At 48.4% G+C, this 27,667-nt stretch overlaps 1 protein-coding gene across 1 annotated transcript in view; it reads right to left on the bottom strand.

The window, feature by feature from the left end:
* The window catches only part of LOC142265621 (receptor-type tyrosine-protein phosphatase kappa-like), a 261,979-nt gene that overhangs the window by 112,258 nt on the left and 122,054 nt on the right, over positions 1 to 27,667 (bottom strand). The window lies entirely within an intron of this gene.

The following is a 27,667-nucleotide window of genomic DNA, read 5'->3' as shown; positions in this document are numbered from 1 at the left end:
AATGACACATGGTCTGTGCATTAAGACCTCACTACAGTTACTAAGAAGAGCAATGACATGTTAAAGTTAACCCCTGTCGTGCTGACCAAGAACGTCTTAACATCTGTTCCAGGATTTGACAACAGGCAGCGCGGAGGATAAAGGTGACTAATGTAAAGTACACTGCACGGACATCAAAGACTTATGCTATTCTTCTACACTCATGAACTGTGGTTTATCAACATTGGCTATGGACTTTGTAATAAAGAATAAAGTTTATGGACTTGATCTAACGATGATAAACGCAATACGGGACTGTATTAAATTGGTAACCATTCATTTTTTATCAAAGGATTTATTTCTAAGAGACTGTGTTTATGCCGGATTACATCGGAGATAAGAAGACATCAACTCAGAGGACATCATATGGAGACCGGATTTGTTTTTACCATTTCTTTTTAGGTCTAGCGAAGTATAGTTATATATTTTTATATGATTGATCAATCATGGCCTACCATAACATGAATCCACATTATTATATTGTTGAACTTACAACATGAAAAATGCAAATTAATTATTATTCATCATTATTATTGATATTAATCCATTATTGCCAAATAAGGAAAGAAGATTTGTTGTTTTAATGATGTATTAATTAATTTTCGGGGTTACTTCACCCGCTTCAAGGGGGGATTGTAAAAACATTAAAATTAATACATCTAGTTATCAAATATTTTATAGTAGGACATATATGTTCACAGTTCTGTTTATGTTGGAGGGCATAGGTTATTAAAGTTCTTATAAGGAATAAATATTAAAATATCTATATTGAATATACATGAGTACTGACATGGAAGGATATATATAAATCTTCTGAAAGCTTCTAGTGGTTATGTCATATGGAACTGTGTTCAGTTAAAACACCCTATATGGACTGGACAGTTGTCATATAACACACGATGGAAGGGGCTACGGAGGCTCCGGCACGTCGTCAGAATGCTTCAGGCTGCAAGATGAACACATGCTGGAGGAGCAGACTGACCGTGTCCGGGTACATGGCCCGGGCACATACAGCAAGGTTGGCAGACGGTGGTGGCCGTCTGCAAGAGAGACCGATCAACACGGAACCGTAGGACCGGGGTCGGGCGGTGGCCCGCCGGTACCAAACCGGGGAGCGAAGTGAAGCCAGCACACACAGGCAGGGCCTGCGGACCCAGACCAGGCTTGGAGCCGCCGTTAAAGGTCAAATCCGTCAGTGACCAGAACCCCAGGGGTTTCCTAGCAGCCAAGACCCGATTGAAGGCAACCGTCCAAACAGAAAAGGGAAATACAGCTACCGCCACAGCTAGAGTTCCCAGGGCCAGAGCCTGCAGGCAAAAGGGCTCCTCCGGCACCTATACGCTGGGGAGCGGGCTACCGGTGGGAAGCCATCAGAGCCGAACATACCAACAGGTGCAGGGAAAGACAGCCGTCACCAACTGTCCGGGGAAAGCAACAGCAGCCGGCTGCGGGACCCGTCCATCCAGCCGTTTGGTTTACCAGAGACTGTGTATGCATCCGTTACTGAGTGAGTACATGTAAAAACATTAAAATTAATACATCTAGTTATCAAATATTTTATAGTAGGACATATATGTTCACAGTTCTGTTTATGTTGGAGGGCATAGGTTATTAATAAAGTTCTTATAAGGAATAAATATTAAAATATCTATATTGAATATACATGAGTACTGACATGGAAGGATATATATAAATCTTCTGGAAGCTTCTAGTGGTTATGTCATATGGAACTGTGTTCAGTTAAAACACCCTATATGGACTGGACAGTTGTCATATAACACACGATGGAGGGGGCTACGGAGGCTCCGGCACGTCGTCAGAATGCTTCAGGCTGCAAGATGAACACATGCTGTCCAGCCTAGGGTGTATTACCCATGCTTGCCATTCAGAATCCAAGGAGAGATGGATGAAGATTTTCTATTGATCAGTATGGACTAAATGAACTCTTTTACGTAAGCTAATGAAGTATATTATTTTTCCTTTCTGTAACTGAACCCTGGCAACCATTTTTAAATAGATAAAATACATTTATTTTTTACATTTTTGAAGTCCTTTCTTTCATGCGCTTTTACGTATTTGAAGAAAAATATATTTAAGAGTATATTTTTACCAGTACACCAGTGCCATCCGGCACCGCGCCGCGCTGTCCTGCCTCCCCTTCACCTCACCAGGCCCCGGGACCACCAACCCCTACCCACGGAGGGGGAAAACATCCCAGCTGCTCCCTAACAATGCTCCCAAGATCCCCGTCACCAGCAGCGGTGGTGCCCCAACCTCACCACAAACCGTGGGTGGCGTCACGAACCAAATCCCCAAACCAAACTACCCCCTTTCACTCACGGGCGAGGAGCGCCGCTCGAGTCCCCGGATCCGGCACACCGCTCGAGCCACCGAGCAGCAGCAGCCGGACCCGAGCGCCAGCGCAGTCGAGCAGCGCATCCCCCGCCCACAACAACTTGGTGTCACGAACAGGATTCTTACCGTTCTACCGGCTGGTAGAAGTGCGCCTTGTAACCCCGCCGGAGGTGTCCGGCCGAAAAATTTCAGAATCCGCTATCTTGGGCGCGAAGTTTTTCCCACTCGAGCGTCTTCCTGAGCAGTGGAGGCGCGAAAGCCAAAGCCCCGCCCCTGAAGAGGAGGTGCTGAGAAAAGACAAAGGGGAGGCGGATGGCGTCCGGCCGCATGTAGACCGCGGCTATAAAAGCAGGGACGCCAGGACTCTGCGGCCCTATTTGGTTCCTGGAAGACACCGCTGCCAAGATGCACAGTCCGTCCGGTAACACCGCAGTCCCCGCGCCCGCGCCTGGTACCGCAGCGTGGGTGGAAGTCCGGACCGTCCAGCTGAGCAGCCGCCTGCAGGTCCGAATGCAGCTCCTCCTGGAGTAGTGGGAGGCCGACATGGCAGACGTGGTGGCGGCTATACGAAGACGCGAGGTGGAGGAAGATTTGGAGGAGCGGGTAAGCGACCCACGCCCCTGTATTCCCAAGGGATCGGCCGCTGCGGCTGAGGGGCCCGGCCTGCGCCCGCTCACCCTGCTGCCTCCCCCGCTACCCATGATAGTTGCTACCGCCCCGCCACTATGCCCGCTACCCGCACAACCGGTAGCGGAACCCTGCCCGTCCGCCCAAGCGGACCGACCTGCAGTTGAAGCCCGTAACCGCCTTGAACTGCTTCCCTGGAAGCTGCCGAAGACATTGCCCTGCTGGCAAAGATGTACCGGTGGCACTTGCAGTGACCGTGCCTAGTTCCGTACCGGCTCCGACGGTCCGTCCCGTGCAGGAGAAGGCGGAGGTCAAGCGGGAGAGGACCCCTGTACCCATCCCCCACGTCTCGGCTGAGGCTGCGCCGGGTCATTGCTGTGAGGCAGCACCCCAGGCCATGACACCACGGGATCTTCCACAGAGGGCGCCAGTAGTGGGCAGTGTGGTGGAAATCCTGCGGGGTCCGACCCACGCGCAGGGGCAAGCAGTAGTCCCTTACTGGGACAGGGAACCGACCCCGCTGGGCCGAGAAATTGCGGAGAGGGAAAAGCGGAGGGCTGAGCTGATAGCCCGCACCATCCAAGAAAAGGAGAGCCTCCGCAGAGCCACCTTCCGGGTACGGGCCCGATCCACGAGGGGTAAGTGAGAAGGTTCGATGTCCGTCGGGGGTATGGATTCATCTTCGAGCCGGGCCTGGAGGCCGAAGTTTTTGTGGCCCGTCGGGACGTTAATGCTCATCTGCCAGAGGACCACCCGGGGCGCAATCTGCTCCCGGGTGACTTAGTTACCTACACGCGGCACTGTGGAGAGAGGGGCTGATTTGCCCTGGACGCCAAATTGAGAGGAGGCCAGGAGGCCCAAGCACCAGCCCAGCCCCTTCCTCCGGCCTGCGGTGTGGATCTGAAGTAAGTCAGTGGTCCCTCCGTTGCACCGTTATCCCCGTTGGGACCACCAGTTCCTTTACCGAATGAAAGTAATCAACCGAAGATGTTACCTGATTGTCAACCGTGATTGAACCGGCCGTTGCCGGCAAGTTGTCCCCGTAGGGAACCTTTGCACCGTGCATAAGAAACTGCTTATGGACATGCCTGAGAACTGGCAGGGCACCCACAAACTAGTGGGGTCCCCTGGACGTGGGGTCCCCTGAAGTGGCCATCGGGGGCACCTCCCGATAATCCAAAGTGCCAGATCACAACGTAATAGTCCTTTTCAGAGTCCCAGAAATCCCACACAATCCACTGGACGGCGAGGTCTGTCCGCAGATTCAGATCTCGCTCCCTTCCTCTTCAAAAACTCAACTCCCAACTGCATTTAGAAACAGGAGTGAATTGTTTGAGCTCGTGGGCCCGCCCCTCAAGGGTAGGGGTCTATGCAATGGTTGGGCCCACTAGAAGATTCTAGAAGGTTGGCTCCGAGATGTGTACAGGTTTGTGTAGTTGGCGTTATCCACTGCTTACGAAACAATGAGAAGTTCCCCTGGCTGTGTGGACAAGAGATAATTGCATTATGGGCCCAGAGACACAGGAGATGGGGGGAAGGTATGGTTACTTACATCCCAAGACATTTCAAAGTGTTCAGTAAGTACAACCAAAGGAAAGTGACATCACATCCTGACATAGTATTACAGCAAATACAATGAGAAGGTAAAATACATCATGACAATTCCTTCCCCTCCCAACTTGTGTACGTACTAGGGACCTCTACAGGTCGCTGGTTAAGTACACGCAGGCATGGCTGACAGGACTCAAGGCTCCTCTTGCCTGGACAGTCCATCTGCATTTTGGTGTTGGCTGCCCCTTCTATATTGTATGGTAAAGTTATAGGGCTGCAGAGCCAGGCTCCATCGTAGTAAGCGCCCATTGTCCCCAGAGACTCTGTTCAGCCACGTGAGGGGATTGTGATCAGTAACCACAGTGAATTCCCGTCCATACAGATACGGCCGTAGTTTCTTAAGGGCCCACACTACAGCCAGACATTCCTTCTCAACAGTTGCATAGGCCACTTCTCGGTCCAGCAGTTTCCGGCTGAGGTAGGCAATGGGGTGCTCCTCCCCGGCTGCATTCACCTGGCTGAGGACAGCTCCCAGTCCATAAGCAGAGGTATCCGTTTGCACAATGAATCTCCTCTTGTAGTCTGGAGCAGCCAGGACAGGATCGCAGATCAAAGCATCCTTCAGCCGGTTAAAAGCCTCATCACAGGCTGGAGTCCAGGTCACCAGCCGGGGCATTGTTTTCTTGGTCAGGTCGGTAAGAGGCTTGGCCACAGTACTGAAATGAGAAACAAATTTTCGGTAATAACTGGCAGTGCCCAGAAAAGCCATAACTTGTTTCTTAGTTTGGGGTACAGGCCAGTCTCTAATAGCCTGGATTTTGGCAGGCTCAGGTCGGAGCTTCCCTCCTCCCACTCTATGTCCTAGGTACTGGACTTCCCCCATCCCCAATTGGCATTTATCGGGTCGAATAGTTAGGCCGGCTGCAAGAATCAGGTCCAAAATAATGGCTACTTGATTCAGATGTTCCTCCCATGTGTGGCTGAAGACGGCGATATCATCCAAGTAGGCACAAGCAAAGTCATCACATCCCCGGAGGATCTGATCCACCATTCTCTGGAAGGTGGCCGGGGCATTTTTCATTCCAAAAGGCATGCTTAGAAATTCATACAGACCAAAAAGGGTTATAAAAGCGGACCGTTCTCTCCCTTCATCCGTTAGAGGGATCTGCCAGTATCCCTTACTGAGATCCAAGGTAGTGACATATCGGGACCCAGCCAGTCGGTCTAGAAGTTCGTCAATACGAGGCATTGGGTAAGGATCGCTGACGGTATGGTCGTTTAGTCGCCGATAGTCCACACAAAATCGAGTACTCCCATCCTTCTTGGGTACTAACACCACAGGGGAGGCCCAAGGGCTATGGGAGGCCTGGATTACCCCAAGCTGTAACATCTCCTCCAGTTCGTGCTGCATGGTGTTTCGAACTGATTCAGGTACCCGGTAAGGAGCCAGTTGTATGGGACGGATGCCCTGAGTGTCCACATGATGTTGGGTGACGGTGGTTCGACCTGGTTGGGATGAGAAAGCAGCCCGTCTCTGTTGAAGCACTTCCAGCATCTGGATTTTCTGTAAGGAGTCCAGGTAATCTCCCAGGGGAACCTGTTCCACAGTGGATGGGGCTCTCGCTGCTTCCACGAGATCAGGTAGAGAGTCCTCATCCTCTTGACCATCTTCTGAAGCCAACCGACAGCTTGCTATCATTGGAATGTTCCGGTCATGGTACTCCTTAATCATATTCACATGGACAGTCTTTTGCCTTAGCCCCTGATCATCTAAAGCAAGAAGGTAATTGGTATCATTCAGTTTTCTGAGAACCCGGAAGGGACCCTCCCATGTGGTCTGCAGTTTATTCTGCCGATGGGGAACAATCATTAAGACTTGTTGTCCTTCTACAAACTCCCGATAGCGTGCGTTACGGTCATACCATGTCTTCTGTCTGGTTTGAGCCATACGCAAATGACTCTGTGCAAAACTAGCAAGTTGGGCCAAGGTTTCTCGCAGCTTTAGGACATAAGGGACAACAGGGGTTCCGGTATCTTCAACTTGCCCCTCCCAGTATTCCTTGAGCAGGGTTAAGGGTCCTCGGACCTTTCTTCCATAGAGTAGTTCAAAGGGGGAGAACCCAGTGGACTCCTGGGGAACTTCCCGATAGGCAAACAAGAGATGGGGTAGGTACTTCTCCCAGTCTGAATCTCGGTCCGTGAAGGCCCTCAGCATATTCTTCAGAGTGCCGTTGAATCGTTCACAAAGTCCATTTGTTTGGGGATGATACGGGGTCGTTCGGATCGCTCGTACTCCACAGGTGCGCCACAGACACTGGACCAACTCTGACATAAACTGGGAGCCTTGGTCCGACAAGATCTCACTGGGGAATCCTACTCTGGTAAAAATAATAACCAAGGCCTCGGCCACCTTGGCTGCAGAGATACTTGACAAGGCCACGGCTTCTGGATATCGGGTGGCGTAGTCCACAACAGTGAGAATGTACTGCTTTCCAGATTTACTTGGTTTAGCCAGAGGTCCAATGATATCAACAGCTACTCTTTGAAAGGGTTCTTCTATTATAGGGAGCGGTTGCAGGGGTGCCTTTGGGTGATCTCCGGGTCGCCCTCTACGCTGACATATGTCACAAGTTCGGCAGAAATGCGCCACTGCTTGGGAAATCCCCGGCCAATAAAAAGTTTGAGTCAATCGTCTCTCGGTGCGGGTTTTGCCTTGATGGCCAGCCGTAGGAATGTCATGAGCCAGGTGTAATAGGGGAATTCTGTACTTCTGAGGAACAATCAGCTGTTTGCTATAAGTCCAGGGCTTATCTAGGGAGTCGGCATTGGCAACCCGATACAGAAGTCCATTTTCTCTGATAATTCTTTCTCCGTTTTCCCCTAGCTGCCCTATTTCAGCCCGAGTTCTAAAACTAGCAAGGGTGGGGTCAGTCTCTACTTCTTGTCTAAACTGAACTTTATCCCAAGTAACATTCATATTATCCCCACAAGAAGAATCACTCACCGGCTGTAATGGCAGTTCTGGTGGCCTCAGTTCCATGGATGGGTTGTACACGTCCACATGGGCTGCTCTCTTGGCTTCACTTCTGGTTACCGCACCGACAAAGTGGCAATGAAGATTCCCCACATCATTTCCTAGAAGAACGTCTGCAGGGAGGCCGCTCATCACACCGACCACACATTGTTTTGCCCCAAAGCCATAATCCAGGGTCACACTCGCTCTTGGAATATATCTCTGGGTACCTCCTGCCAGTTCAATGGCAATTCCTGGTCCCTTTTGAATTGCTTGTGGTTGAATTACTCGGGGATCGGCTATGGTGAGGAAAGCCCCAGTGTCACGGAAGCCAACAACTTTTTGGCCATCCAGCACGACCTCCTGTAGATGTTTGTCCTGAAGATCAGAAGAACAGGTGGCTGGAGCTCGCACCCCATAGACTCCGGGTAGGGGAGCCAGGATATCTGAGTCACTTGGCAAGTCATCAGGCACAGAATCCAGCTCTTCTCCTGGTGAAGGTGTCTGTAGGTAATGAACAGGCAAAGGCGGTCTGTAGCTGTTCTGTCTACGAACACCTGGACATTGGAATTGCATGTGCCCAGGCTGCCCACATCCATAACATCTGCGCTCTGGGATTCTTCCTCCGCGTCGTATTCCCAAAGGTGGAGCATGAGTAATGCGAGGCACAGTCACACGAAGGTCCCCATGAGTTGACGGTCTAGGGTGATGGTGAACATTGGGGCCAGAAGGACCAGGGGCCACCAGCGTTGGGGGGTTGGTGTTTTTTTTCTCACTGGGTAGTAGTTTTTTCCACTGAGGCTTGATGGTGAGAGCCTCATCAGCTAGAGCTGCAGCTTCCTCCACAGTGGCTGGTCTCCTTTCACGCACCCATTCCCGGATCTCAGCGGGGCACTTGAAGTAAAACTGCTCTTTTAGGAGGACCTGGAGGACGGTCTCCAAGGTTAAGGCCTCCTCTGCCTCCAACCAACGATGCCACAGATGTTTGAGTTTGTGGGCATACATCTTGAAGGACACTTCCTCATCACATGCTAGAGTACGGAACTGAGTCCTGTAAGTGTCTGGCGTTACAGCATAATGTTCTAGAATAGTCTGTTTAATATCCGCATACTCACAGTTCCACCGAGGGTCCATAGCTCTATAGGCTGCAGCAGCTCCACCCTCTAAGAGCCCAACCAGATGCCGGACGCGCTCCCTTTCTGGGACTTCCATTAATCGACACTGATGCTCAAAGTCCTGGAAGAAGCCCTCAATGTCACCAGCAGCCTCATTAAACTGCTTGAAGTCTTTGCGGGACACTCTGGGAAGTTCCCTCATGATGGGTGCTGGGGTTACAGTCTGTCTGGAACCTCTCGCGGCTTCCACAGCGAGCTGCTTATCCAGCAATGCCATCTCCTCCATCCTGCGCTCCTTCTCTTCAGCTCCACGCATGGCCTCCCTCTTATCTTCTATGGTGGCCTCATCTCCAAGCAGTGCCATCTTTTCCTTGTACCACACAACCCATTGACTTTTTTGGGTATTCACCTCCGGCTCCCGTCTTTGCTCCCCTTGCTGTGGAAATTGTTCCTCGGTGCCATCTTGCAGGCAAGCGTGTTCCAATGCCTCAATTAGTTGCTCCTTAGAGAGTCCTTTGTAGCCGACACCTAATTCACGGGCCTTTGTTTGTAGACTCGCCACAGTCCAGTTCCTGTATCCTGAGGTTCTGGTTTCAGACGTCGATTGGCTGTTGTCCTCCATTTCTTCTGCTCTGATCCCGCCGCTGCCACCAGTTTGTGACGGGGTGTACATCAGAGCAAAGAGAGACAACAGGCCGAGGATGATCCAACAGGTTTACTAACAGGAATACAGGAACAGCACACGACAAGTCCAAATAAAACAGATTCGGGGGCACCTCCCGATAATCCAAAGTGCCAGATCACAACGTAATAGTCCTTTTCAGAGTCCCAGAAATCCCACACAATCCACTGGACGGCGAGGTCTGTCCGCAGATTCAGATCTCGCTCCCTTCCTCTTCAAAAACTCAACTCCCAACTGCATTTAGAAACAGGAGTGAATTGTTTGAGCTCGTGGGCCCGCCCCTCAAGGGTAGGGGTCTATGCAATGGTTGGGCCCACTAGAAGATTCTAGAAGGTTGGCTCCGAGATGTCTACAGGTTTGTGTAGTTGGCGTTATCCACTGCTTACGAAACAATGAGAAGTTCCCCTGGCTGTGTGGACAAGAGATAATTGCATTATGGGCCCAGAGACACAGGAGATGGGGGGAAGGTATGGTTACTTACATCCCAAGACATTTCAAAGTGTTCAGTAAGTACAACCAAAGGAAAGTGACATCACATCCTGACATAGTATTACAGCAAATACAATGAGAAGGTAAAATACATCATGACAGCCATCGGGTGCGAGACACCATACCCGTTCCCGCTCAGGCAGCCTGGATCTGGACTGCGTGTTTGCATGTTTATTGCACTATGATGGAATAAAGAAAGAAAAAATCTGCACTCAGGAGGATGCTGTCAATCGCTTTTTTTACATGGTATGTGGAGTCAAGTGATCCCTTGATACTGGACGGGCGTCCCAGTACCGCCAAATTGTGTGTCACACAGGCGGCCATTGACCACAGGTGCTGCAGTCTGCTTTGTTTACATGTATATTGGATTTGACTGGCTTGCACTTGGTCTACTCCTGCTATGGAGGGCGTTAATTCTCCGGTGATGAGTGAGCCGGATTCCATCTTGTGTTTTGCATACACGGAGGCTGATGCGGCCAGGATTTTGGGAGGTGAGGAGACTCATAATGCTTTTTTGAGCAAACCCACTGTGGAGATGCTGAAGTTTAAATGGGAGAATCATCAAAGGAAAATGATATCTTTTGAATTACATGCTAATAACTTGATTGAATATCATCGTGCCCATAGAATTCCACGGGGTTTGAGACCACATCTTAGACCCACTCTCCTGCCCAACAATACGCAATTTTGCTCTAAATTTGTTGCAATCACAAATAAATATGCATTTGATCTAATGTTATTAAATATCGAATTTCTCAGAATTGAAATGGAAGGTTTAAAGAAGAATTTACAGGATGTGGAGACGCAGATACTGGAACAAGTCACTATGCAAGAATGGATGTCAGTTAAGACCACTATTATGGATAAAATTTCCAAACATCGACTGGAGTTGGAACATGTCAAAAGGACTAAATGGTTTAGAGACATTGAAGATTATGATAGGGGTCGTGTTTTTAATTGGCAATTTGATGCATTCCCCTCACAACAACAGAGAAAGTGGAGAAATAATAATAACAGACGACAGAAACGATCCTCTGATCGCCCCCGATCCAAGTTTGGGTTTACAACCGGTGAATCTGATTCTACGGATGACTCCAGTGCGGCGGTCTCTGCTCCTCCTTCTACGACTGCATCTTTTTGGGGAAAAAATCGGGATGCAAGAAGAGACACAGGAGTGGACATAGCGGGGGCCGTAAACACAGGAGGTGGAGGTAGACACACGACCACTCGGTCCATGGTGAAAAGGACACAGAGGAAGGGATTCTAATGGGTTCTACAGAACCGATGCCTCAGCTGGTGGTAAATATCTCTTCTATATCTTTGACTACAACGCAGAATAATCTGTTGGCCAAGGGATTATCCTTTTGTCCAACTAGCAATGTTGATTGGTTTAATGTTGACAATGATTTGTTCTTTCTGTATAGAAGGGTAAAATTGGCTGTCCTTTTTGCGGATAAGGATAAAAAATCTGCCAATATTTCTCCGGATTTTTCCTCTAATGTCCTGACACTTAGTAATACTGGTTTGTTTACTAAAAGTAATTTTTTACCACAGCTTGTAGATCCGGTTGTTAAGACCTATATCAGTCTTGTACAGGGGGATGTGAAGAAATTGCGTAGACATTGTCCTAAACAACGTTCTTTTAATATATCTAGAGAAGAAAGAAAGGCATTGAAAAGCTTGAAGGAGAATCCACTTATAACGATCAAACCAGCCGATAAGGGTGGGGCGATCCTTATAATGGATACTACTAAATATTTAGAAGAAATTAAGACCCAACTGTCAGATGTCCATGTCTATGAAAAACTATCCACTGACCCAACACAAAAATTTATGAAGGAGCTACAGCTTCTTGTCAATGAGTCCTTATGTGATGGAATCATTGACAAAAAGCTGTCAGAGTACCTTATCGTGGACCATCCAGTGGTCCCAATACTGTATACATTACCAAAGATACATAAAGATCTGTATAATCCCCCGGGCCGACCCATAGTATCGGGCAGGGGATCATTATCATATAGAGCAGCCATTTTTCTGGATCATATATTGCGTAGATTTGCAGTGAATGTCCCCTCATATATTAGGGACACCAGTGATTTTCTGAAGAAATTGGAAGTACTACAGGTGGATGAGTACACTATCCTAGCATCATTTGATGTTGTTTCCCTGTATACATCAATCAATCATGATAGACGGTTAGATGCTGTCGGTGTGACGCTTGCCGACTCCGACATGGTCCCGAGGAGTGCACGTTTTGTTCTGGCGCTGTTGGAATTCATCCTGAGGAGGAATTTTTTGCTCTTTGGTGATGAGTTTTTTCTGCAGCGCCGGGGGACAGCCATGGGGTCCAATGTGGCCCCTACGTATGCTAACATCTACATGGCTGTCTTCGAGGACAAGTACGTGTACCCCTCCCCTTTTTGGGACCGTGTCGGTGGATGGTGGCGTTACATCGACGACATCTTCCTCCTCTGGCGGGGAACAAGTGAGGACCTTTTGGGATTTAGGGATTACCTCAATGGTGTTTTTCAGGAATTGAGGTTTACCTTGACATGGTCAAGAGAAAAAATACAGTTTCTTGACACTTTAGTTTATAAAACATGTTCGGTCCTTCAAACGGATATCTTTATGAAGGAAACTGATAGGAATAGTATTCTACAGTTTAACAGCTGCGACCCTAGAAAAATGATTAATTCCTTACCCTGGAGCCAATTGTTGAGGGTTAGGAGAGTGGTTTCTTCAGAGGAGGTTGTTGACTTACGTCTAAAGGAAATATGTAGTAAGTTTTTGCAACGTGGTTATCCACAACAAACCTTGAATATGTATAAATCTAGGGCTTTAGTCACACGACGTACTAGTTTACTTAATAATGTCAGTAGCCATGAGACTAATGATAGGATTCCATTTGTCTCCTCCTACAATTATCTCAGTGGGCGCTTGGCGGGCATTGTGAGGAAATACTGGCCGTTATTGACCAAGGGACATCCGACAGTTGAAGGATTTCAGTCTCCTCCCTTATTATCCTATAGACGTGGGACCAACTTTAAGGATAGGTTCGTAAGATCGGATGTGGGTACTCTAAAGAAGGCTACACAGTTGACATTGAGCAGCCCAAGGATGGGAAATTTCCCGTGCTTGGGATGTGCATGTTGTAATAACATGTTGAAGGGCTCCACGTTCTTTCACCCACGCACTGGCAAGGTTTACCGCATCGATGGGAGATACACGTGCACCAGCTCCTTTGTGGTGTATGTGATCTCCTGTCCTTGCGGTTTGCTGTACGTGGGTGAGACAACCAAGGAGGTCCGAGCAAGAATTGGGAAACATAAGAGTACAATAAGAACGGGATTGGTTGAGTTACCTGTTCCCAGACATTTTAAAGAAAAGGGACATTCTGTGAATTAAATACGTTTTCGTGTAATAGATAGCGTTCCGGTTCTAAGGAGGGAAGATGATAGAATTAGGCTACTTAAGAAGAAGGAGTTGAAATGGATTTTCGAGTTGGACAGTTTGTCCCCTATGGGTTTAAATATTGAATATGAACAGGGCCTTCTTCTCACCGACTAGGGTCTCTGATGTCTCTGTGTACTTTTTGAGCATAATGTTTTTAATGTTCACTTTTGTCCCCACAGTACTGCACGAGCATGTGGACATAGGATGGTGACATGGTATGTATGATCTGTGCCCCCCTCCTCTTTCCCCATGTTCTTCTTTATTATCTCGGTCCTCTTTAAGATACAAAAAGAGGATTTTTTTTGGAGGAAATTTTTTGAAAAATTTTTTTTTTGATATGTGTGATCTGATGCCATATGGAAATGTGGAGTATATAGTACATCCTTGTTTATCATCTACACAGGTTTATTGTTATCATGTTAGGAGATAGTGCCATGTGGGTGAGTAGATGGTATATCTATATCAACATGAATTTGAGGTAAAGTCTATATATATTTTCCTCTCTAACCACGACTAGGGTACGGTCTTTTTAATATAATTGTAGACCTTGGGGCTATATTCAATTTCCTCTCTATCCACGACTAGATCACAATAGTGTAATAATATATAATATACTGCTGGAGTGACGTGAACATTTTGTTTGTTTGAGGACAGGTTTTTTCCTGTTTTTATATCATATATATTGTGACGTGATCACACTGTGCATCTCCTCTTTAACCACGACTAACGTGGTATTTTTGACTCATGGGTGTTTTTTTAGTGATGTATAATATACGTATATTGTGATATAGGAACGTATTGTGTAATTGAACACAGCTATGTATATTGATATTCTGTGAGTATGATCTGTTTATGCAATATTGAGGAGTGGGGACACATGTGCGAAATAATCAGTAACGATATCTCCGCTGAATATGGAGTTTGATATGAGGATGGCCCTGGAGAGTTACTGCGTCTGCGCATAGGAACTGTCTGGACTGCTCTGAGAACATCTATAAAGCCTGAACCATACGATCCGAGGAGCCCGGTGACGCTATTCAGACATGAATGGGAGTGTGATCATTGGATTGGCCTCTGGGAGTCATGTGGTTTGCCTACAATGGACTCTGGGTACCGGATCTCCATGACAACGATGGTATTTAAGCATGGAGCTGCGATTTATATACAATTGCAGCCATTCTGTGATATCTGTATGTACTATGAGTTTATTTTGCATTACATTGTTTTGTCCTTGATACCTGATGAGATGTAGCTCTTTCAGATCGCTCTATTGTACTATTGTTTATGTCCGAGATTAATTTGCATATGGGGTGTGAGGTTGTTTTTAATTGGTTTACATGTAATTGACATTTGTATAAATATTAGACAGCTGAGGTCTAATGCCATGCTTGAAAAAGACAAACTGATGTCAAAACGTTGCATGTTTATTGCACTATGATGGCATAAAAGAAAAAAATCTGCACTCAGGAGGACGCTGTCAATCGCTTTTTTTACATGGATCTGGACTGGGGTCAACGGGGGCTGCCCATTTTCTTAGGGGCAGCATCAGGGCCAGGTTGTTTGAGTGGGAGAGCGGAAGCCGACCGTTGTTAATAAAAATGTGTTTAGTAACGTTAAAGTACCGTACCTCCCGTAAGGGAAGATTCATAAAAATGCGTTTGTTAAATGTTTTTATATGTTTTTCTACCTTTTTACAGTTGCAAAATAAAACCGGTGATGGACGGGCAGTCCGCAGACGGTCTGCATTTAACCAAGGGGGAATGTGGCGCCCTGGACTAGCCAGGTCGTCACAGGTACTACACACAACACCCCGAGACAGGCACATCAGCCGCACACAAATCCTTGTTGCCTCCCTCCAGGGGCTGATGTCCACACCAGGTGGGGTGGAGCCAGGCGGTTGGCCCCACCCACTGAGGAGTTCACAGTCCTAGAGGCGGTAAAAGGAGTAGTCAGGACAGTTCAGTTGTGGACAGTGGTAGTGGAGGAGCAGACTGACCGTGTCCGGGTACGTGGCCCGGGCACATACAGCAACGTTGGCAGACGGTGGTGGCCGTCTGCAGGAGAGGCCGATTAACGCGGAACCGTAGGACCGGGGTCGGGTGGTGGCCCGCCGGTATCGAACCGGGGAGCGAAGTGAAGCCAGCACACACAGGGAGGGCCTGCGGACCCCGACCAGGCTTGGAGCCGCCGTTAAAGGTCAAATCCGTCAGTGACCGGAACCCCAGGGGTTTCCTAGCAGCCAAGACTCGATTGAAGGCAACCGTCCAAACAGAAAAGGGAAATACAGCTACCGCCACAGCTAAAGTTCCCAGGGCCAGAGCCTGCGGGCAAAAGGGCTCCTCCGGCACCTATATGCTGGGGAGCGGGTTACCGGTGGGAAGCCATCGGAGCCGAACATACCGACAGGTGCAGGGAAAGACAGCCGTCACCAACTGTCCAGGGAAAGCAACAGCAGCCGGCTGCGGGACCCGTCCATCCAGCCGTTTGGTTTACCAGAGACTGTGTATGCATCCGTTACTGAGTGAGTACACCAGTGCCATCCGGCACCGCGCCGCTCTGTCCCGGCGACCCTGCACCTCACCGACCCTGCCTCCCCTTCACGCTCCCGGGATCCCCGTCACCAGCAGCGGTGGTGCCCCAACCTCACCACAAACCGTGGGTGGCGTCACGAACCAAATCCCCAAACCAAACTACCCCCTTTCACTCACGAACGAGGAGCGCCCCTCGAGTCCCCGGATCCGGCCCACCGCTCGAGCCACCGAGCAGCAGCAGCAGCAGCCGGACCTGAGCGCCAGCGCAGTCGAGCAGCGCATCCCCCGCCAGCGACAGTAATACATGTACTGCTAGCTCCAGCCGGCAACGATAGTTCTTATGCTCCTCCAGATGACAGATATCATTTCTGTGGCACATGTACTCAGCGCCAGCTGGCAACAATAGTCCTTATACTCCTCCAGATGACAGAGATCACAACTGTAGCACATGTACCAAGCTCTAGCCAGCAACAATAGTCCTTATGTTCCACCAGACAAGAGATATCATGACCGTATTGAATGTACCCAGCTCCAGCCAGGAACAATCGTCCTTATACTCCTCCAGGTGATGGAGATCACAATCATAGCGCATGTACATCATAGCGCATGTACCCAGCTCCAGCCAGCAACACTAGTCCTTATGCTCCTCCAGACAATGGAGATCACAACCATAGTGCATGTATCCAGCTCCAGCCGGCAACAATCATCCTTATAGTCCTCCAGGTGACGAAGATTACAATCATAGCGCATGTACCAAGCTCTAGGCAGCAACAATAATTCTTATGCTGCTCAAGATGACGAAGATCATGACCGTAGCGCATGTATCCTGCTCCAGCTGGCAACCATAGTCCTTATGCTCCTTCAGATGATAGAGATAACAACCGTAGCACATGTATTCATCTCCAACTGGCAACAATAGTTCTTATGTTCCTCCAGATGACAGATATCATTACCGTGGCGCATGTACACAGCTCCAGCCGGCAACAATAGTCCTTATGCTCCTCAAGATAACGAAGATCACGACCGTAGCGCATGTATCCTGCTCCAGCTAGCAACCATAGTCCTTATGCTCCTCCAGATGATAGATATAACGACCGTAGCAGATGTACCCAGCTCCAACCGGCAACGATAGTCCTTATGCTCTTCCAGATGATAGATATAATGACCGTAGCACATGTACCCAGCTCCAACTGGCAACAATAGTTCTTATGCTTCTCCAAATGATAGCGATAACGGCCGTAACACATGTACTGCCAGCTCCAGCCAGCAACGATAGTCCTTATGCTCCTCCAGATGATAGAGAAACCACTGTAGCACATGTACTGCCAGCTCCAGCCGGCAACAATAGTCCTTATGCTCCTCCAGATGATAGCGATAACGGCCGCAGCACGTGTATTCATCTCCAACTGGCAACGATAGTTCTTATACTCCTCCAGATGACAGAGATCACAACTGTAGCACATGTACCAAGCTCTAGCCAGCAACAATAGTCCTTATGTTCCACACCAGACAAGAGATATCATGACCGTATTGAATGTACCCAGCTCCAGCCAGGAACAATCGTCCTTATACTCCTCCAGGTGATGGAGATCACAATCATAGCGCATGTACATCATAGCGCATGTACCCAGCTCCAGCCAGCAACAATAGTCCTTATGCTCCTCCAGACAATGGAGATCACAACCATAGTGCATGTTGTGACGACATGGACTCTCATGGGTTAAAGTTTCTTAACATTCAGCCAGACAGGATGATAGATGGTTTATAGACGGGGGATAAGTCCCTCATTGTTTTTACAAGACTCTTGTGGACTCATGTAATTGTGTTGGCCACTGAAAGCCAGATGTATTGTTTCTCCAGACTTTTCCAGTAATCATTGTATTGTAGTTGTGTATTGCTAATGTGAATCCCTTAGTAGCCATTGTCTAGTCGGTGACTCCCAGGCTACATGTATACCCTCAGTCTTTCTGTAGACATCATTTGGATGAACATTGTCCATGCAGCTTGAGATTCATCCAATGGGAGAGGCGCTCTTGTCCAACCAATCGATGAGGACGCAGTGTATCTAAGTGGAAGGCTGTGGCTATAAAAGGGACTTCTTTAAGCCACCAGGTTGTTGATGGATGCTGATGGATCCAGTCTAAGCTCTCAGGAGCTGACTAGAGAATCAGGATATCTTATGGCTTCAATCTAGTGGCTCCGGTTCCGGTTGGAGATCATATCCACAGCCTAGGGATTTCGACTCCGGATGCCAGGATTGTAACATCATTCTAGGACTACCTAAGGAGGACACTCAGGTTGGGACAGTTCAGTCACCTGGCTACAGACTTTGCAGACCTCACACAGCTTCCTAAATCTGGCGCTATTCCTTTCTCGGTGGGTGCTCGCCAAAAGCGGGGTGCTGCTGGATTGGAGTAAGTGGCCCTGGAAGCTCTGAGGCATGGACATTCTAATCCCTGGTGAGCCAGCGGAAGGGTGAGACTCTGTTGCCTGTTACATTTGTGTTTTCTGGTTATGTGTTATGTGCCGTTAATTGTTTGGGGATCCAATAAAGTCTAATTATTGTGGTTCCCTCACCCTGTGTTGTCTGAGTAGTGTTCCGCCCACGGTTAAGGAGGCCGGCGTTCAGTTGGGATGAGCTCTGAGCCACGCTGTCTTTCTAAAGGCGGTGGGTTTTAGTGGACGAGAGCACCCACTGAGCCTCATGTCTCCACAATTGGTGGCAGCAGTGGGATACTACTCAGCCTGGTTTATCCAGGGGAGCTGCAGCGGACTGGTGTTTTCGGACACCATCCAGGGCTCAACAACCAGGGAGGCACATAAGCATACCCAGCAGGCCATAGGGGAGGCATTCAGGTTTCGGACGCTGCCATGTCCAACCCCACCAGCTCAGCCATGGGACAAGGACCAGAGAGGAGTTACGACCGCTGCAGTAAATGGATGCTACAGGATCTGTGCCAGAGGCGAAAGATTATCTACTGGAACGCTGAGACTCGGTCAGACTTGATCCAGAAATTAGTCCGTTGGGATGCCCAGAATGATGCAGAGGACGATAGGGATCCCGCCAATATTGACCCAGAGGATTTAAACTATGTGCCATATCATGGATCTAGTGACAATCGGGAATCAACTTTGTCCAAAATGGCCCAAGCCACAGCATTGTTGGATGCATTGGGACCTAGATCCTCAAGAGAAGAGAGGGCTTATGTTCTGGAATATGTTTATGGGATTCCAGCTGCAGTACTGCTAACACCAGCCGGTCGAGAAGGATGGTCCCGCTACCCAGCAGAAGCTGCGCCAAAACAAAGGACTACAAACAGGGCCTGTGACTCGCCCAATCTATGGCGCTGTTATACATGTGGGCGCCATGGACATATAGATAAAGATTGTCTCCAAAACCGAGGCCGCATGCTTGGAGCCCATCTACCAGCTCAGCCGGTCAAGAGCCAGGGACTACGAGACACTGGTTCCTCCATTACCCTGGTAAGCCCAGTTATTGTTTCCCCAGAAGACCCTGTACCAGATTCCCAATTATCCATCTCCCTGGCTGAGGGCCAGCGCTCAGACATTCCTCTGGCATGTGTGCAGTTGGACCTAAGGACCGACCAGGGAGAGGTCGAGGTGGAGCTTGTGGACAGCCTCCCCACACCTGGTATTTTGGGGACCAACCAGGAAGTGATCGATGTGGGGATTGTGAACAGCCTCCAAATACCTGTCATTGTGGAGACTAACCAGAGCAAGGCTGATGTGGAGCTTATGGACACCGTCCCCACACCAGTTACTTTGGGGTCTGACCAGGAAGAGGTCCATATGGAGTTTATGGACAGCCTCCCCACACCTGTTGTTTCGGGGACTAGCCAGGAGGAAGTTGAAGTGGGGTTCATAGATGGCCCCACCAAGCCTGTTGTTTCAGATACCACTCAAAGGGAAGTAAAAGTGGGGCTTGTGAATTACCTGCTCACACCAAAAAAATTGTTTAAAAGAACTGAGAGTCCTCAGTGGTTGATACCTCTAATGGCTCACACCAGTCATTTTGGAGAATGACCTAGGACAAGGACTATCCAGTCAGTTTGAAGCAGCCATCACCCACCTCCAAGCCAAGCAGGACCCTGATGTGAATCTTTCTAACATCTTTTCCAGGGATGGTTTGCATTCCCGGTCTCCATCATCCACTTCTGAGCCAAGAACCGTGAGTAAGCCTAACCACACTGTGGCTATTGACTGGGGGAGGATTGATAGTGGGAGATTTGTGCATGCCCAACTCATGGACCCCACCTTAGTGCTTGTCCACAATATGGCTGCTCAACTTGGGGGAGGTAATCAGGGGGAGGTGTATAGATGCGAGCCTCTGTTGCTGACCTCACCATTAAAAAGGACAATGCCGTCAAGAGGAGAAAGATGATCGGAAGCCTATCATGTCTGGCTAATATTAAGAAGGGGGAGGAATGTGACGACATGGACTCTCATGGGTTAAAGTTTCTTAACATTCAGCCAGACAGAATGATAGATTGTTTATAGACGGGGGATAAGTCCCTCATTGTTTTTACAAGACTCTTGTGGACTCATGTAATTGTGTTGGCCACTGAAAGCCAGACGTATTGTTTCTCCAGACTTTTCCAGTAATCATTGTATTGTAGTTGTGTATTGCTAATGTGATTACCTTAGTAGCCATTGTCTAGTCGGTGACTCCCAGACTACATGTATACCCTCAGTCTTTCTGTAGACATCATTTGGATGAACATTGTCCATGCAGCTTGAGATTCATCCAATGGGAGAGGCGCTCTTGTCCAACCAATCGATGAGGACGCAGTGTATCTAAGTGGAAGGCTGTGGCTATAAAAAGGGACTTCTTTAAGCCACCAGGTTGTTGATGGATGCTGATGGATCCAGTCTAAGCTCTCAGGAGCTGACTAGAGGATCAGGATATCTTATGGTTTCAATCTAGGGGCTCCGGTTCCGGTTGGAGATCATATCCACAGCCTAGGGATTTCGACTCCTGCTGCCAGGATTGTATCATCATTCCAGGACTACCTAAGGAGGACACTCAGGTTGGGACAGTTCAGTCACCTGGCTACAGACTTTGCAGACCTCACACAGCTTCCTAAATCTGGCGCTATTCCTTTCTCGGTGGGTGCTCGCCAAAAGCGGGGTGCTGCTGGATTGGAGTAAGTGGCCCTGGAAGCTCTGAGGCATGGACATTCTAATCCCTGGTGAGCCAGCGGAAGGGTGAGACTCTGTTGCCTGTTACATTTGTGTTTGCTGGTTATGTGTTATGTGCCGTTAATTGTTTGGGGATCCAATAAAGTCTAATTATTGTGGTTCCCTCACCCTGTGTTGTCTGAGTAGTGTTCCGCCCACGGTTAAGGAGGCCGGCGTTCAGTTGGGATGAGTTCTGAGCCACGCTGTCTTTCTAAAGGCGGTGGGTTTTAGTGGACGAGAGCACCCACTGAGCCTCGTGTCTCCACACATGTATCCAGCTCCAGCCGGCAACAATCATCCTTATACTCCTCCAGGTGACGAAGATTACAATCATAGCGCATGTACCAAGCTCTAGCCAGCAACAATAATTCTTATGCTCCTCAAGATGACGAAGATCACGACCGTAGCGCATGTATCCTGCTCCAGCTGGCAACCATAGTCCTTATGCTCCTCCAGATGATAAATATAATGACCGTAGCGCATGTATTCATCTCCAACTGGCAACAATAGTTCTTATGTTCCTCCAGATGACAGATATCATTACCGTAGCGCATGTACCCAGCTCCAGCCAGCAACACTAGTCCTTATGCTCCTCCAGACAATGGAGATCACAACCATAGTACATGTATCCAGCTCCAGCCGGCAACAATCATCCTTATACTCCTCCAGGTGACGAAGATTACAATCATAGCGCATGTACCAAGCTCTAGCCAGCAACAATAATTCTTATGTTCCTCAAGATGACGAAGATCATGACCGTAGCGCATGTATCCTGCTCCAGCTGGCAACCATAGTCCTTATGCTCCTTCAGATGATAGAGATAACAACCGTAGCACATGTATTCATCTCCAACTGGCAACAATAGTTCTTATGTTCCTCCAGATGACAGATATCATTACCGTAGCGCATGTACCCAGCTCCAGGCGGCAACCATAGTCCTTATGCTCCTCCAGATGATAAATATAATGACCGTAGCGCATGTATCCTGCTCCAGCTGGCAACCATAGTCCTTATGCTCCTCCAGATGATAGATATAACGACCGTAGCACATGTACCCAGCTCCAGCCGGCAACGATAGTCCTTATGCTCTTCCAGATGATAGATATAACGACCGTAGTGCATGTACCCAGCTCCAACTGGCAACAATAGTTCTTATGCTCCTCCAGATGATAGAGATGATGACCGTAGTGCATGTATCCAGCTCCAGCCAGCAATCATAGTCCTTATACAGAGATCACAGCTGTAGCACATGTACCAAACTCTAGCCAGCAACAATAGTCCTTATGCTCCACCAGACAACAGATATCATGACTGTATTGCTTGTACCCAGGTCCGGCTGGGAACAATTGTCCTTACACTCCTCCAGGTGATGGAGATCACAATCATAGCGCATGTACATCATAGCACATGTACCCAGCTCCAGCCAGCAACACTAGTCCTTATGCTCCTCCAAACAATGGAGATCACAACCATAGTGCATGTACCTGTGACGCCCCTGCACTAGTCAGGGTGTCACAGGGAACTACACTCCTGTCCTTTTAGTGCAGAACCCACCCTCCTTGGTTCCAGGTTCTACCCTATGGTATTGCTACCAACCGCATTCAAACCCCTAATCCAAATGTGGCACTCCAGGGTTCATATTCCACAGTAACAACACAAAGGCTTAACTCCCCACACACTAGCACCTCCTGGCCAGAAGGGGGAGACCAAGCTGCTTCCATATATATTCTGGTATGGAGAAGAAGTGGTCAGTTCAGTGCAGGGAGTGCAGTTCAGTTCCTGAGAGGACTTAGGAAGAAGGATCTGTAGGTTGGAGCTGGGACAAGCTCACCTCAGGGTCTGCTGACCAATTCCAGGCCAAAGCCAAGGGTCTGAGGAGAGGAGAGAGATAAAGCAAAGGAACATACCTGGCAGAAAGAATATTGCTGAACTCATTCCAGTGGAGCACACAGAACGGATGCTGGATCCGAGGCTGTGCAGATTACACACCGCACAGTTAACACCAGAGAAGTGAAGATTCCACATTCTTCACCTTTACCACAGAAACAGCAACACCGCAGAGTTCAGGAACACTACAAGTAAGGACTCGAGTTGCCTGTCAGGTCGGTACCTGGGAGCAGAACAGGGCCGGCTGCCTAGTTCACACAGCAGCAGGGCCACACACACACACACAGTGCAGACAAGAAAGCCAAAATGGCCTGGCTGGGTGGGAGAAACCATGAACCCTTCACAGGCTCCGTGGAAAGTACTCTGCTGAATACTATCATCAGTAAAGGACAAAGAAACTGCAAAACTGTGAGTCTGCTTGTTTATTGTGCTCGTGTCTTGCACTCCCCCATAGACTATCACACTGCCCCGGGGAGAAGGCTCTACCCGTGGGGAGCCGTCCCATCTCAAGCTGCCATCCATCCCCTCGGAGGCTCTGCAGCAGCGGTGGTCATCTCTGATCACATTCCACGGGTGGCGTCACGAACATAATCCCCCTTTTTATTGTGGAACCAAGGATCACAGACCGGGTCACGAGTCGACACTGTGATTCCCTTTCCAGAAGCGACCCGTTGGCCCGGTTGTGGGTATCCCCTTAACCCCTGGCGATACACACGCTCACACCAGTACAGGACAGACAAGCCAGTGGGTAGGTTCTAGAGAGGAAAGGGCCGCCCACCTTGAGGGTCAGGCAGACTGGTGGGAGGTGACAAGTCAGTCGGCTCCAGGGGAGCAAAGGGAGAAGAAGTGAAGTAGAAACTCTCAAATGGAGAGGGAACCGGGGTTGGAGCTCCCAGGAAAAGTGAAGTAATGGCCTTCATAGTGTGAGGGGCCGAGGAGTCGAAGCTCCGGAGAGGTCGGACCAAATTGGGACACAGCACAGTAATACTATTGGGAGCGGATACCTGGACGTGCTCCCCTTCCAAAGTGGCAGTGGTGCACTGGGACTTTTGGTTTACCTGCAGCATGTGTGTGTAATGACTTAACAAAACATCATCCAGCACCACGATTACCGGCCTGAGTGAGTACATGGTCATCCCCTGCTTCCAGCAATGCTGCGCTCCCCTGCATCCCACCATCCAGAGTCCCGGGGCCTTCCCTACCCATGGAGGGAAAACGTCACCTAGCTGCCCCATTCCATCTCCTTGGGTACTTCCAACGGCAGCGGTGGTATTCCCTGTTACCGCACACCACGGGTGGCGTTACGAACTATATCTCCCCTGTAAATAGACCACCCTTTTCATTTGAAGTGGCCGCAAGCCCCCGGATCCGGAGAACCTAGAGCCGCAGTGACCCCGGATCTGAGCGGCTCGACCGCTGCTGGGGCGGCACATACCCAGCTCCAGCCGGCAACAATCATCCTTATGCTCCTCCAGACAATGGAGATCACAAGCATAGTGCATGTACTTAGCTCCAGCCGGCAACAATAGTCCTTATGCTCCTCCAGATGATGGCGATCACAGATATAGCATGTATCCAGATTCAAGCTCTATAGTCCATCCATGGGCACCTGGACCTGGCCGCAGCAACAGATCCTCAGCCCTACACATCACAGCACCAACTAGTAACCAATCATGTGTCTCCTCACTTTTCTACCTGTTTTGAGAGCAGCCTCCTGGATAAGGAGATGATCACATCCCACGCCCCTTAAACTTAACTCCAAGTACAGTATAAAAGTGGGGTGCACGCTAAGCCTAATCAATAAACAAATATGGGTGCCACAACATGCAGAAAAAGTGCAGGCAAGAAAAGGGAGAGAAAAAGCTCTACTGAAATGTTGTGCACACCAATAAAATGAACAAAATATTTTGTATTGTGATTTTAATGGTTTTTATGTGTGTGTTTTGAGAATAATAAAATATTTTATTCATTTTATTGGTGAGCACAAAATTTCAGCAACTTACCCTAAGTATGAAGGAGGGCAGTCTCCGGCCAGTCTGCAGGATTTGGTGTCAGGGAGGCTGCACAGAGGGGAACAATAAATACACAATCTCCCAACAGATGCAGGCCTGGTAATATTAGTGTCCATGAAGCCCAACTAATATAACACACTGTTACAACTCCTTCCCCCTTCCAATTGTGTACAGACAAGTGACAAGCAAGTAAATCTCTAACAAAAAACACAACGAGATCGACATAGCCAGCGCTCCATGCTGGAAAAAGCCTAATATTCTGTAGTTTGTGGTCAGCTCCTCACAGGTATGGTGAAACATCTGCACAGCCTCTGCTATTTCTTTGCCCTATTAGCTGCAATTGCACTGGTGGAAGTGTAAGTGCACTAACAGTCCTCTATTTCTCTCTGCAGGCACCTCCCCCACTTATTGATTGACAGTGGAGACAGAGGCTTTAATGCACAGTTCCCTCTTATCTCAACTGACAATGAAGAAACAGGGGTGACACCAGTTAGGATACACAAAGAGGATTTGAGGGCTGCAGGTGCACTGACACTGATACAACCATTATTGCACTTGTAAAGTTAATTTGCATAAGAATAAAAGATGAATTTCAGTACTGGAGGGAAATGAAATAAATATCGTTGAGATGTTTCACCTTATCCTGCGCTCCCTCTGGTTCCATAGTGAAAGTCTTACTGACAGATTCCCTTTATTTCTGTGTGTTGTTATTTGAGTCACATTTCCACTGGAGAGTCTGTTCCTTTGGGCTTGTATCCAGCTGTTATATATAGGGCAGTTTAAAACATCACTACAGTATATATTTTTTTATTTTACTGCTGTAGTAGCGCTTTAAATCGAAATCGCTTGCTACCTGCATTACACTCACCTTCCGGCGTTTTCATCTTTTTTCGGCACTGCTCCAGTCCCGTTGGCACTATCTTGTGACCGTAACTTCTGCAACTCTATGACAGCCAGATAAAAGCCAGGACAAGGTCAGATTGAAGAAAGGATGAGACCAGAAGGAGGCCAGAACAAGGCCAGGACAGGATGAGAAGAAGGTCACGATGAGGCGATATAAAGGCCAGGACCGGCCCAGAAAGAGGAAATAATGAGGCCAATATGAGGTCAGAATCAGGCCACAACAAGGCCAGAATGAGGCCAACACGTGTGTGATGGTGGGATATGGGGGGAAGTGTATCTTGCTGTACAGATTCCTATTTTACTCTTGGTTCAGTATCCATTATTTGTACTGCTTCTGTGTACACTGTATTGTTTGTAAGTAATCACCCCCTATAGTGCAAGGTTATAGCCTCTTGAGGCGCTTCCGTCCCTGGGTATGGTCTAGAGTCCACCTACTGTAAACTGTCTGCTTACCTGGGAGATTCAGGCAGTCTGTTTGAGAACTTCAAGAGTGAAGCAGGAAGATTGAACCTCTGGGAGAAACTGGCTTCTCAGAGAGATCTGGATATTTATCGGTTACCGGACTATGTGTGTTACTGGGCTACTTTTACCCTCTGTTTTGTGGATTATGTTATGGACCATTTGATTTTCATGGAATAAATGCTCTTTGGATTGTATTGCCATCTCTCGCTCTGTTGATTGTGTGATATGAGAGAAGGACCCTGTGATAACGTGTCTCTCATAGAGATGCAATGAGTTGTGACCTTCGCAGCATTTCATGAAACACTGGAGCTGCCAGCAGGTCACAAACTGGAGAAGGCTGACCAGAGCATTGGTGAAAACAGATGAAGATGTCGGAGGATGAGTATAAGACAGGGATCACAGGATGTAGATTTAAAGCGCCACTCCAGCTGTGCAATAAAAAATAAATTGCTGGAGTGCTGCTTTGTGAATTGTGCAAAATAATGAAAACGCTGCACAGAGGTGGTAATTACAGATGAGTGAACTGATTCCTGGGGCTCTCTGGATGGGATCCCAGCGAGCCGTCTCTTCCCGCCAGCATCCCCATTGTTTAGTCGACTTGGCATGACATCATCATTGTGGCACCACGCACACTTCCCTTGCACCAGGCTTACTAATCAGAGACATGTTGGGGATGTCGGCGGGTGGGAGCTTCTCATGGTAACTATTATGTGGTCACAGATTACTAATGTGTGGTCCAGAGTCCTGCAAATGTTTTTCATCATCCCTCACAGCAATACAGGTAAAATATATTAAGCTCCATGTTAATACGCCTTCTACTGCTAACAGGACCCGTGGATAGTTGTGGCGGGGGAATTTAAAAACCAACCAACATGATGATATTAATATTAATGTCAGGTTACAGCTTCATCTGTATTTTTATTACTTTTCTGTCCCATTATAGGAATGATTCTGGCAGTTCTGCATCCGACAAGGTCTCTTCACTGAATGAAATATCCTCAGACAAACCGTACTATGGCTATATGTCAGTCAGTGTGCTGACCATTTGGTAATATACAGCGTGCCTATACACACCCCGATGACCCATCTGAAAAGAAATAGTAGCATGTAGCATGCACTAGTCAGATTTAAAATCAACCTGTCAGGTCCCCAAACGTTATTCACCTGCACAAATGGGGTTAATCTGCAGGTAATTTGGGGTCTGACACTGTGCGGCCACCCTGATACCAGGAGGAAATTACCTTTATTCCTCCCAGCAGCCTCCAGCTTTCAGTCATACAGGCACAGCCAGTGCAGGTTCAGCCATTGCTCTGTACATAGTGAGCAGCAGCTGTATCGGTGCACTGGTG

This window comes from Anomaloglossus baeobatrachus, chromosome 1 (genome assembly GCF_048569485.1).
Source record: "Anomaloglossus baeobatrachus isolate aAnoBae1 chromosome 1, aAnoBae1.hap1, whole genome shotgun sequence".
NCBI lineage: Eukaryota > Metazoa > Chordata > Amphibia > Anura > Aromobatidae > Anomaloglossus > Anomaloglossus baeobatrachus.
This window is presented reverse-complemented; position numbering and strand designations above follow the sequence as displayed.